The sequence below is a fragment of the Crinia signifera genome, chromosome 1 (genome assembly GCF_055691185.1).
Source record: "Crinia signifera chromosome 1, ASM5569118v1, whole genome shotgun sequence".
Classification (NCBI taxonomy): Eukaryota; Metazoa; Chordata; class Amphibia; order Anura; family Myobatrachidae; genus Crinia; species Crinia signifera.
The window spans coordinates 75,422,046-75,434,691 of NC_139217.1; the positions used below are offsets into that span (position 1 = coordinate 75,422,046).

At 43.7% G+C, this 12,646-nt stretch overlaps 1 protein-coding gene across 2 annotated transcripts in view; it reads right to left on the bottom strand.

The window, feature by feature from the left end:
- Positions 1-12,646, bottom strand: part of RBM47 (RNA binding motif protein 47) — a 122,730-nt gene that overhangs the window by 61,912 nt on the left and 48,172 nt on the right. Inside the window, exon 2 of one of the 2 annotated variants that reach the window (XM_083165124.1) lies at positions 2,253-2,436. The gene's annotated coding sequence lies outside the window, so the exon portion shown is untranslated. Of the gene's footprint in view, positions 1-2,245; positions 2,437-12,646 lie in introns of both variants that reach the window. The other variant, XM_083165064.1, reaches the window with a different exon arrangement.

Below are 12,646 nucleotides of genomic sequence, written 5' to 3' on the forward strand. Positions count from 1 at the left end.
CAAGTAAGTATACTTGCGATTCCCTCAGTCTATATTCTGTTTGCCGGTCATCTATATATCCCGTTAATTGGGATCTTCTCTTGCAAAGAATTACTCTATAAATTACCCCCTACTGTGTGTACACCTTAGAATAATCTATAGGTACATATAAAAAGTGACAGTGCAGGCAAGGCAATCTTGTCTAAGCCGTATTTGTCCTATGGCCAAATCCGCCTTAGTCTAAATGGCCCGTGGGCTTAGCCAAAATCTCCCTGCCCTCGCAACGCTGTATACCCCTTTAGTGTTATAAACCATGTGCCTTCCCAGCTAGGAGAATGCAGAGTTTAATAGTTTTAACTGTAGTGTTGGAGGAAGGGAGCCGGATGACTGACAGACAGTCAGTTACACCAATGTTGGAATCCTGACTGTTAAAACCCTGACACTCGGGATCCTGACGGGCACCGGCTATTCTCCCACCACGACCCCTATAGAGGGAGAATAGAATAGGTGGCGAGCGTACGAGCCACTGTGCCTGCAGCATGGTGAGTGCAGCGAGTTCGCAAAGGGGCTTCGTTGGGCTCCCCCCTGTCTGAGTCCGGGCAGCCAGGCTAATGACTGTCGGAATCCAGACTGTCGGCATGCTATACCACACCCTTGGGGGAAAGCTCCTCCTTATGTTAGTATGTCTTGAAGATCCGCAGAAAAGCAAAGTGTTATTCAGTGTTAATAGAGACTACCTGGCATACCCCTCAACTGTCCCTATTTTGGCAGTTCTGATTTGCATGGGAGTTCCCAAGATATATACCCTTTTCCCAAATAGTTTAAGGTAGGGTTATTTTTGGTAGGGGCTGAAGGTGGCCTAACATTTTAGAAGTGCACCAACTATGCTATGGCCTAGAAGGGGAAGGATGTATTGCACTAGATAAATGCTAAGCATGACCCCACTATCCACTCCCAAACCTGAATTTAATCATGGAGAGTCAGCTTTTGTGGCCCACAGTTACTTTTTAATATATTTATATATATTGTAGGAAGGGGAGTGGAGGCAAGCAGGTACCAGGCAGATCCACCTGAAGGATCCAGATCCCCAGCAGCGAAGAACAATGATGTCATTGAGTCTCCTAACAAACCAGGAAAATCAACCCTATATGTCACACAAAGTTCATAAACCAATGTTTAAGGATATTATTTCTTTACCTATGGCTGCTATTCAAATGCATTTTTTACATATATACTACATAATTGCAAATATTAGCATCATACAATAATAAATATGAAGTTTTTTGTAAGTAATCAATAATACTTTTGATGCATATGGGAACCACAATTACACAATATGGTAATAACCTATTTTTTGGGGTGCAGCTTACATTAAGAAACAGTATTTAGCTACTACGATTCAACAAATAGTATTTCGTAGTTGCATACTCTTCAGGAATGTATTAGAAACACTGATAAAAGAGGAAATTCCTCCGAAAATCTCTTACCTGCCACAAAGTGAGTGGTGACATGGCAAAAAATTGAGTCATCATGAATTGAGTCATCAATTCGCTGACACTCGTTGAGGTGAGTGGCGCCTGATGATGACACTATTGTCCCATATGATGAAACGCATGCCTCATGAAGCCACACCCACTGATCTTCCTACCTTGCTAGCTCATCTCCCAGAAGGGAGGTCAGGAACAGTAGCCAGTGTATTGTATGTTTTAGCAGCACTTGTTATACAGAACATGAAATGCAATACTGTATGGTATATACAGAAATAGGTTATTCATGTTTTGAGCTATTGTTGGGTGATAAAGAAAAGGTGTGTCTGTCAGTAAAGAACAACTGTGAGGATTGGATAATGATTTGGAAACTGACCTACACCTAGAATGACGAGCCGGTAACATTCCTACACCTACACAACGATAGACTAGAAATAGCTACAGAGTACTCGCAGGTGACCGAGCCTCTCCAATTACTTCTCTACATCTGACAAAGTTCAAAAATACATTACAGGATGAAACAAACAGAATCCCATTCAGGTGACCTAGTAGAAACACAGGCACCATCCAAAGGTTAAACCACTAATTTGCCTTTTGGAAAGATATTTGTTAAACCACTAAATGCCTTTATAAATGATCCACTCTTTATACTGTGCAGCTGAGAAATCTGTAAAGTGGGTCAAATGTTACATTCTAGGAACCCAGTGCACGAGGAAGACAAGCAGGTACATTTCACAGGTCCATTTTGCTTAATTGAAGACATTTGCTGATCAGCCTACCTGTTACCTGGTGGAGAGCACGACTCAAGGCTGCGGTATGGTAGCTCCTTGCTGATTTTCTGAATGCTGCAGAACTGTAGTGTACAAGAGCTCCAGGGTATCGGCAGATTCCAGTGTTTGCTTAGCGTTGACTGAGGAGGTGCTGTCACCACACAGTTCTACTTGACAGACCTTTGTACTACCTGGGATGCCTACAAAAAAATAAAATAAACGTTCCTTAGAAGTATAATACACTCTACTGTATATTGCAGGGTATTTGCAGTAGTGACACTAATGAAAACAGTTCTGTTAGGTTAAAAATATGTCCAATTGTAAGATCAGCAAAGGAGGAACATCTCGCTGGAACACCTCACTTCTTCTTTGCACTATTTAACATCCATAATTACAATGTCAGGTTGCAGTTGAGCTGGACACGCTGTATTTGCCAACGACGGAACTGTTATTATCAATTCTATACATAAAATTTTTTGTGAATATAGACAGACGTTTTAAAAGGCACAGTACTCCTTAAACCCGAGGGGTAAAGGTAATAACTAGCTTATAACTTGCAGGCAATGGTGAGATTTCAGAGAGTTTGGCCAATGTTTTAAAGTAGCAATCATTTAAAAGGCAAGAACAACCAGGTTTCGCCTTTTCAATGATGAATTTAAAACATCGGCCGCACTCATAATTGCTGGGATCTTGCCGATGTCTACAAGTAACAGGCTGTTATTTAACCCCAAGTCTGAATTGGAATGAAAGGCTGCTTTTACTAAGACACTTACAATGACACCAACCCTTCATACATCCGAACGTCCTACCAAAAAAGACTTAATCTTGCCCTTTTATATCTGCCTCTTACCTACTCCTGACCCCATCCTTGGTAACCACCATTCAGAACCGTGTACAAGCCATGCTGCTTGCTAGTGGCATATTAATGGCTGCATGGTTTGCAGTGCACATGGTCCTCTGAGCCGCCTACACTGCAGCCACTGTTTTCCACTGCTGCCTTCAGCCAGGGAAATGCAGAGTAAGGCTGCAGTGACGCAGCCAGAGAAAATGACTCCATATAGTTACCACCGCATTGGCGTATCTTGCCAGACCTCCCATTCTGTAACTAGCCTCCTGGATGCGCAGGACTTAATCAGTTTTAGCACAAGCAGTAGAACACAGTCACACACCCAGTGACTGCAGGTCTATAATGACAGCACAAGTAATTATCATATTCTTTCATTTCATATTGATTTATGTAGTTTGGTTATGGGAAATGGGTGCAGGGAGCTCAGTAGGCCTTGCACACAGGCCCAATAGCTTCTCAAAATGTTCTGCTACCAGCCACCTATCAAATTGTAAAACTATAGTTATATTCCACTTAGCCTTCAAGTCTTTGAATGCTCCAGAAAACCTCTCTTTTTAATCAATCATAGTTCCAGTGGTGTGGTATCTTTTATTGACATTGACCATGTGGCCACCCATCATGTCAACATTGAAGAAATTGTCAATATGATTAGCATTCCAGCCTGGTAGTCTAGTAGACTGCATAAGCACTGCGATCACACTGCATACGTGCAAAGGTACTTTACTATACTGCTTGCAGTGAGAATTTAAACACACAGGGGTGGGCCAGATGTATTTAGCCTTAAAAAAAGATAAACATGAGGGTGATGAAGAGAGATAAATGCCCAGTCAATCAGATCCTAACTGTGACATGTTATAGACTATTTGAAAAATGACATTTGGGAGCTGATTGGCTGGACATGTATCACTCTTCATCATGTTTATCTCTTTTTTAAGGCTTAATACTGTACATCTGCCCCAGAGTGGTTAACAGGAAGGAACCTAGGGATGGCCATCGACTGTCGATGTTCCCAAAACATCGATGGTTGGGACCTTGTGCTCGATGTTTTGGGCATCGATAGTGGATGGTCCAATAGTTTTATGCCATCAATGGATGGCTTCCGATGGTAAAAGTTGTGGGCGCATGCGCACTGCGTGTGCAGCGTCAATGCGTCCAGCGGCATCGCTGCGGGCAGCCCACCCCGCCGGAAGGTGCGCGCATGCGCAAAAGAAACGTAAACTGGATTGATGGCTAAAGTTTCTTCTGCGCATGCGCGCGGATCCCGGCCGAGCAGGCCGCCCGCAGCGACCCTTCCCGGTGCTCTGCGCATGCGCTGCTAAGCGTTGGCAGGAACCATCGATGGTGTGAGATAGAATGGTTTATAGCCATTGATGGTTCCTGCTCTAGAAGCCATCGATGGCAACCATCGATGGGGGATGTGCTGATGGCCATCCCTAAAGGAACCACTTGAGAGCGGTAACTGGGAGTGGCTGCAAGAACCCAGACATGTCACGCTCATTTTCGGGGTGCGTGCCTGCCTTCAGCAGCTATCACATACGCAGGGAAATATGGCAACGGTTTTGCAGTCTGCATGACCATAATCTCGCTCAGGGAGTCAATGTTCCCAGTTACTGCGTCGGTGCTACACAGATGCTGAGGACTTTGCAATGGCTCTGGTGGGTGTCTATATTTTTTCTGGGTGGTAGCATCACTTGCAATAACTAGCAAGTCCGTAGGCTGAAGAAAACGCAGCTGCGCGGGAATGTGTATAACAACGTTCAACTGCGACCAACATCGGCAGCCCATCACACTCAGAATAACACCCATTCTGTCCTTTAATATAAGAGATCATTGTAAAGTTGAGATTATGCCGTTTAACCCACTTAAATGTGTTGTGTCAGTTTAAGTATGCAAAAGGGCTGCTGTAGTGCAAGTTACAAAATACCAGTTCAAATCTTTTTTTTCTTCCTTTCTTTCTATAAAATGTAATTTCCTGTGTCGACAATCCATTAAAATGCAATCCTGCCTTCATCCACACCCATCACCATTTACGTAATCCTGTCCTTAAAACACGATCCTAAAAAAAAATTCCAAGTCACCACAATATGCAACCATATGGAATGTTAGTTTTCAGGGATGCCCCCAAATGTTGGCAAATATTAGGCCTCATAAGGAGAGCATAACACTCAGAGATGGAAACTGATATCAACTGTCCTGGCTGCCAGGTCACAGAGCCAACAGTATATTTATATTGTTGCAAAGAGTTCCATCTATGACACATTCATACACGGCCAGCTATTTGCACAATCCTGAATAAGCGTCTAGATTGTTAACAACAAACGTATTTAAAATAGAATGCAAATTTTCCCTCTAGGCTCTAGAACTCCTGCTGGCCTGTGGGGCAGTGGGCAGTAGTACCATCATCTCTCTTTGTAAATACCTTCTATGTTGGCACCTTCTCCTCGTGCTGCATCATTTGGTACCAAGAACCCTTTTCTGACACAATAGTGAATTGTACACAATAGTCCACACTACGAAAGTAAATAGGTCATGACCTAATTACTGGAATTCTAGGTATTGTGCCCTGAAAATCAAACAGTAAAACTGGTTTATATTTGTCATTCTTGTTTGCATTCTTCTGTTGTTTTTTTGGACCCAGTAATAGACCAAATGGTAAATGGTAAAAAGGCCAAATTGCCACTTAAATCTATGGCCTTAATTGGCGGATTTGCTCCGCTTCTTTTAGCCCACAGACTATTATTACATATGGGCCAGAGTGTTAAAATATGTCAGATCTCCTTGACACAAACGTCCTGGGTAAATGGGTAAAATGCCTGTAGGCTACTGTGAGATTCAATGTGTTTTCCAAGAGCTTTGCATGCATTGCACTATTATGTTGGCGCACATCCTACCCTTCCAAGAACACCTAAAACTGGGTCACAGTTATCTGGGCCTCTTTGTGCCCTCTCAGGTATAGATGGAACTATATCTTGGTTAATAGACATACCGTACTAGCCAACATTTGAAATTTCTCCAGAAAACGCATGAAGAGGAGGAGCTTGCAGGCAGTGATGGGGGCGGGGCAATACAAGTCATATAAATAGGCACACCCTCTCATGTTAAAATAACACGATTTACACAAATGTTAATAGTGGGCAGGCCAAAATGACGTGATTAAAATAGAACCGCGTCATCAGGCCCGTCCACTCCAACAGACTGTATATTCATGGTAATTATCTCCACCGATCTGTCCACTTTATTACGAAGTGTGCAGGATAAAGCTGGGTACACATATATACAATCGTTGGGCCGTTCTTCCGTTCTTGGTCGAACGGGCGTTCAATTGTATAGGTGTGTACGCTGTCCCGATTCCCTCTGTACGATCGATAAACGGGCAAAAACGGTCTTGTCCGTCCATACTCGGTCGGTCGAAGGTTCAGTGCGTTTTAATATTCATCCGACAGGACGGGCCCATATCGGAACAAAAGTGCAGTGTGTACGCATGTTCGATCGATATGCTGGCCGTTCTTGCGATTATACTGCCAAAGCTGGAACGCCCATGTGGGTGTTCCGTAGCTGCATGATCTCTCCTACAGCACAAGAAGCGGCAAACTGCTATAAAGACGGGGTACGCGACTACAGTAAGGCAAGATATGTTTTCCAGTTAGCAGGCCAAGCAATTCGCTGCTTACTGTAAAATACATAGAAAGAAAAGCAAAGGAACTTTATGAATAAACAGAATAGTAAACTGAAAATAAACTCTTTCCCCTTTAAAAAACCATGTAAAACTAAAGAGTGGTACACATGAGATGAGGCTGAAGACCAGTAAATGAGATGTTTTGCTGGTGTCACAGCTACCTTTTTGTGTTTATTTAAAGTGAGGAAATATTTATTCGTGATTTTCCTTTGTCACATTGCAACGCAAAGAACTCATGGATATGAGTCAGCTGGGTCGGCAGGGCTTTTGGTAAAAATAGCACGTTGATAATATGTTTGCTGAATCCGCAAATTTTTTTTCCTGGCTTTTATCAGTGAAATGCTGCGTGCTTTCCTTTTGTGGATTACATTTTGTCAAGACTACAAAAATGTCAAACAACAAGAATGATGTTTGGAATAATCAAATCCGTAAAATACTTGATTGTTTTGTGCAAGCTGGTAAGGCCATTGATAATCACATGTAATAAGAAGTAACGCAAGAATAAATGCACCTTTTAAGCATTTTTTTTCATATCTACAATTAACCTCTTTGTTACCTTCCAGTGTTGTTAGTCAGAATTGCACATACAGGTAACTGGATGCAATAAATTAGACTCAGGTACTCCATGTGGTAGACAAAGGTATTACTGAAGAGAAAGCCAGGCTTCAGTTAATGATTGCTGGTGTAAAGCTGGCCATACATCAGGAGGACCTGCATACAACCTGATCCGATGCAGGTCTTGGAGTGGTCGAACGAGTGATCGTATGTGATTAAAAAGCACATATGATCTGTTTATCACCGCAATTAGAGCCGTCGGATCAGATGTGCAGCACGTCTGATTTGGGGCCAACCTCACAACCCGTGGAACTGTGCATTGTAACTGGAATACATACAATGTGCACAAGATGTGACCACAGGCACATAACACCCAGAGGCAATGGAGACACTAGCCTCCGGACTAAAGGTGCCCATACACTGCTGCGATGTCTCGCAGCAGTGTTCAGACACCCGATACCCTGCAAGCCGCCGGGACCTTCCCGGTGACAGGGACGCATGTGATCCGTTGTGATGGATCGCATCCGTCCCTGCTTCCCGCCCGCCTCACCGCCTGGAGGGAGGTCCCAGAACAGGTGGTCGAACGGCCAGCCGGTCCAACCGCCTTGTCGGGTCCTATACGCACGGGACCACGCATCGGACCCGACTGTTTGTCAGGGAGAGGCGATTTGGTCTGATTTAACGGCCCGATTGGTCGCAATTGGCCGAAATCAGACCAAATCGCCTCAGTGTAAGGGCACCTTAACAGCACTGAAGGGGCACCTGCATGTACAGCTGCACCTGTGTGGTTCACAGTGGGATCCGAGAGTGACCACTGCTCTTCCACTTGAGCATCGAGGTGCACTCACATAGTTAACTGGCTCTATTCCAGCATTCAGACTCGTGGCGCCCCGCAGATCCTGGCACTCTAGGCAGCTGCCTAAAGCTGCCTAGTGGTAGAGCCGGCCCTGGGTGTATAAGTAATAAGGGGCATAACCAGAACTTTGTGGGCCACATGCCAACATATCGAATGGGGCTTGCTCCCAATGCTTGTTGAGAGACGTCTCTCCGCAGCAGTAATGATGTTTTTGCCCCATAATAGTGCCCTAGTTTATTTTATGTACCAAAGATGTGCCTTAGTTATTATTATTCCCCATAGTAGTGCCTTAAACTAGCATCCGTGTGGCTGCTGCCTCAGAGCATACAGTTATTAAGTATGATAGAGGAGGTGGCAGCCATTTTGGGAGGGACATTTTGAATAGAATGAAGGGAGCAGGCGCAAACAGTGGCCCCCATCTGGGCCGCAAACCTGTGGCGGCAGCCAGAGTGGGAGTGGGGCATCACTAGACAATGAGCAGGTACCATGGGGCACCAGAATGTTTTTTGGCAGTGGGGGGTGCAAATTTTGAAGTTATCTTACAAAGGTGTATAAAAGTGGAACAAACTGTTTGGGGTCACCATAATAAACCATTCCCTTGTTTTGGTAAACTACAGGTTTTTTTTTTTGGGGGGGGGGGGGGGGGGGGATTTGTTTTAGGTAACTATAAAGGACTGAATGCATACTAAAGATTTGTCTTACAGGACTTTATGTGAGAACCCTACAAACCTTAATCCAGTCCTAAAAACAACTCTAACTGATGGACCAGAGGCAGAGTCTTGGTGAGACCAGGTGAGTGTGAGAGCACTGGTTACTGATGAACCAGTGGCGTAGTCTGCACCACTGAACCATAGTAGTGCCCTAGATTACATGATATCACATTGTAGAGCTGCCAGAACACAATATCAGACGTGCCAGTAGACATTGCCAGTACAGTATTCCCAATTCATATTATGACCTACAGTGTCCCCAGTTCATATTGTACCACATTACATTACATTATATAGCATTATGGTGCACCCCACATTACAATGAGCAGATCAGATGCCCTCCAGTACATGTTGTTCCAAATTATAGTGCCCTCCAGTTCAAAACATGCCACATTACAGTGTCCCATTACCATTATAGCACCCGCTCTCACTCATCTTACTGAAATTGTAATGTCACACAAATCAGACCCAATTGCTTAGCAGGCAAATCTGGGAAATTAGTATGCAACTTTATAGTCTGGGCTTAGACACACATACACAAACATTCTAGGGTTAATTTTTGTTGGGAGTCAATAAACCTACCAGTATGTTTTTTTAGGGTGGGATAAACCCACGCAAGCACGCCAGACGCAAGCACGGGGCGAATATACAAACTCGACACAGTTAGGGCCATGGTGGGATCAACTCCATGACCTCAGTCCTGTGAGGCAGTAATGCTAACCATTACACCATCAGTGCTGCCCAATATATCTCTGATATATATACAGTATATACTGTCCCAATTTGAGAGGTAATTGCATATAACTGTGCGCCAACTGATTCTTGTCTGCACTATATACATATATATATATATATATATATATATATATATATATATACCTCCCCAAGTCAGCAGCCACAAATCTTCTGCAACAACTCGCCCTGGTGCCCAAAGTAATGTTTATTGAGAATCACAGCCTTTGTCGGTGGGCCTAATAATGATATCCTCAGCTAGCCAATTTGTTTCATCAAATGGTAGATTTTTCAAGATTTCACCGATTAACATTGGTTAATGGAATCATCAAGCAAACGTCCAAAAGTCTTTAAGGAAGCATTGAGTGAGACCGGATTAAATTTAGCCTCAGAGGTCGATATTACAAAGCTGTGTAACAGCTTGCTCAAACCAGAAGGTGGCTGGTGTTAGGAGAATTCTTTCAACCAAAGTTTTCTCATAAAGCGTTGATGCTCACATCTCCAGCCGAACTGATCAAAAGTGTTGGTTGGCACAAATGTCAATCCTTTATTAAGGACTGAGCTCTCACAGTGAGAGTGCGGTCTGATAGATTAAAGATCAGGGATTCTTGGGGCCCTGATTCCGCGGTGGATTGCGCCTTACAGCGCCTGTTTTGTTTACCCATGCGGGTGGCCGGCCTCTTAAGCTGAAAGTAGCTAAATCAGGGGTGGGGAACCTTTTTGTGCCAAGGGCCGTTTGTATGGGAAAAAATCCTTCGGGGGCCAAATGTAAAAATGTCTCTTACAAATTGTACTTCTGCAGCTGTCCCATGCTCCGGCGGCTGCCGCTGAATAGGACTGACTGTCTCCGGGTGCTGTTGATTAAGAGGAATCTTGTGAGAACTACCGACCTCTCGCGAGAATTCCCCTGTACTTGACTTTCGGCAAAGCCGCCAGGTGGGTGCGAGGGCCACTCAGACCGGCTACGGGGGCCGCATATGGCCCCTGGGCCTGAGGTTCCCCACCCCTGAGCTAAAGGAACACAAGATGGTTCAGGCATCTCACCTGACTCCAATGGCAAAGTATCTATCGCTGGTCATATTTGACTATTGCTGGCGATTGCATTTTTAAGTGTATTTTGACTGCCAGGGTTTTCTGCATCGATCACCTTGTTCAGGGCTTCTCGACAGGCATAAGCCACCAATAGACCTTATTCTCTGCTTAATTGGAGTCGACAGTGCGTCTTCTATTCCTTTAGAACTTAAGGATATCTTTTTTTTATACGTCCGTTTTACAAGCCAACTAGCATTAGTGGCTTCACTCAGCGGTTCTGTGCTCATCTTAAAACATAATCATTTTTATATTAGTAACTTGCAGTTCCCGTTCAGCCTCTTCAATCCTGAGGACCATCAGGTACCCACCCAGGGGATTAGACGCACAGGTGGTGAGTAACCGATGCACCTTTGCTGTCGGAATTGTTTGCTGACAAAGGGGGTTGCAACCCGAAATCTTGATGTATATCAGTACACTCCTTTTCTGATTTTTCTATTCATGCCTCTGGAGTGCCATTATTCTTCAGCGGCAGGAAGCCCTGGAGGAGACACCTAGCATGATTTTATTCACTGGTTTTAACCTGCAATGATATTTTCCTACTGAGTTTGGAACATGTTGGATTTTAAACTCCATTTTGAGAATATACAATACAGAAATTACCATCAATTGTATCAATATTGGAATATTTCCACACCAGATTAGGATCCTCCAATCAGTCCCTTTGAGGACTCCTAATAAATGCTAATTTGTTTTTACTTATTATTTGTTACTGTATGTACATAGCCACACAGTGGTGATAGAATACAGTGCACATTTATTCTGTTATACATATATATATATATATATATATATATATATATATATATATATGTGTGCTATATAATCAGCGGCATTTGGGACTTAGAAAAAATCAGTCAAACGAAGTACATCCCTTCATGGCGACAGTATTTCCTGATGGCAGCGGCCACTTTCAGACAGATAATGGGCCATGCCAATCATGCGAATCTTGCTCAGAAATGGTATGAGGAACATGACAAAGAGTCATACTTGCCAACTTTTCGAGAAGCCTCTCCGGGAGAAGCCTGGAGAGGACAGACAGATCTTCAGGTCAGGGGGCGGGGACGGGCTGATGACTGAAATGACTCCATTTGCTTCATTTTAGTCCCGCCCTTTGCCGTGGACCGGTGAAAAACGGTAATTAGTGCGGTAAGAAAGGGGGGTGCGGGGGCTGTCAGGCAAAAGCATGAGGATTGCTGACCTTCCGGGGGGAGGGGGGGGCCAGGAGGGGGACCCAATTTCCAGGCGCCTCCCGGCAATTCCGGGAGGGTAGGCAAGCCTGCAAAGAGTCCAATGTGTTAACCTGGCCTCCAGATTCTCAATCCAAACAAGTATCTGTGAGATGTGCTGGAAAGACAAGTCAGTGCCACAGAAGTCTAAGTCACAACTAATTGTTGTTAACTTCTTGGTTTCAGATACAACAGGACACCTTCAGAAGTCATATGGAATCCATGCTTCGATGGGTCATAGTTGTTTCTGCAACATGAGGAGACCTATTCTATATTAGGAAGGTTTTTTTGTTTTAATTTTATGACTAATAGGTGCATATAAAAAAGTTGTAGGTACTGTAGAACCTCCTCACATAAAACTATTTATGGCTGTAAACATGCTATATAAAGAAAGAAATGTAGCGGTCTCTATAAAATGATATCATATCACAGTTTATGGTACTGATATGAAGGTCGGACTGTGATTTATCTGGCATTTATCTGGCATTCCCTGCGAGTAATACAAGGTCTTGTTACGTCAAGGCACGGACTTACACCAAGCTGTATAACTTTGGGTCACTTTGGACTTTCGATTAGACAGATACCTCTGCGAGTATCAGCTTGTTTATATATACTGTATGTATGTTTATGTATATATGAATTATTATATATGTGCGGTTCTATAGTTAACTAAAATGATTTACAGAGTCAGAACTTTGCACAACTAAAATCTACAT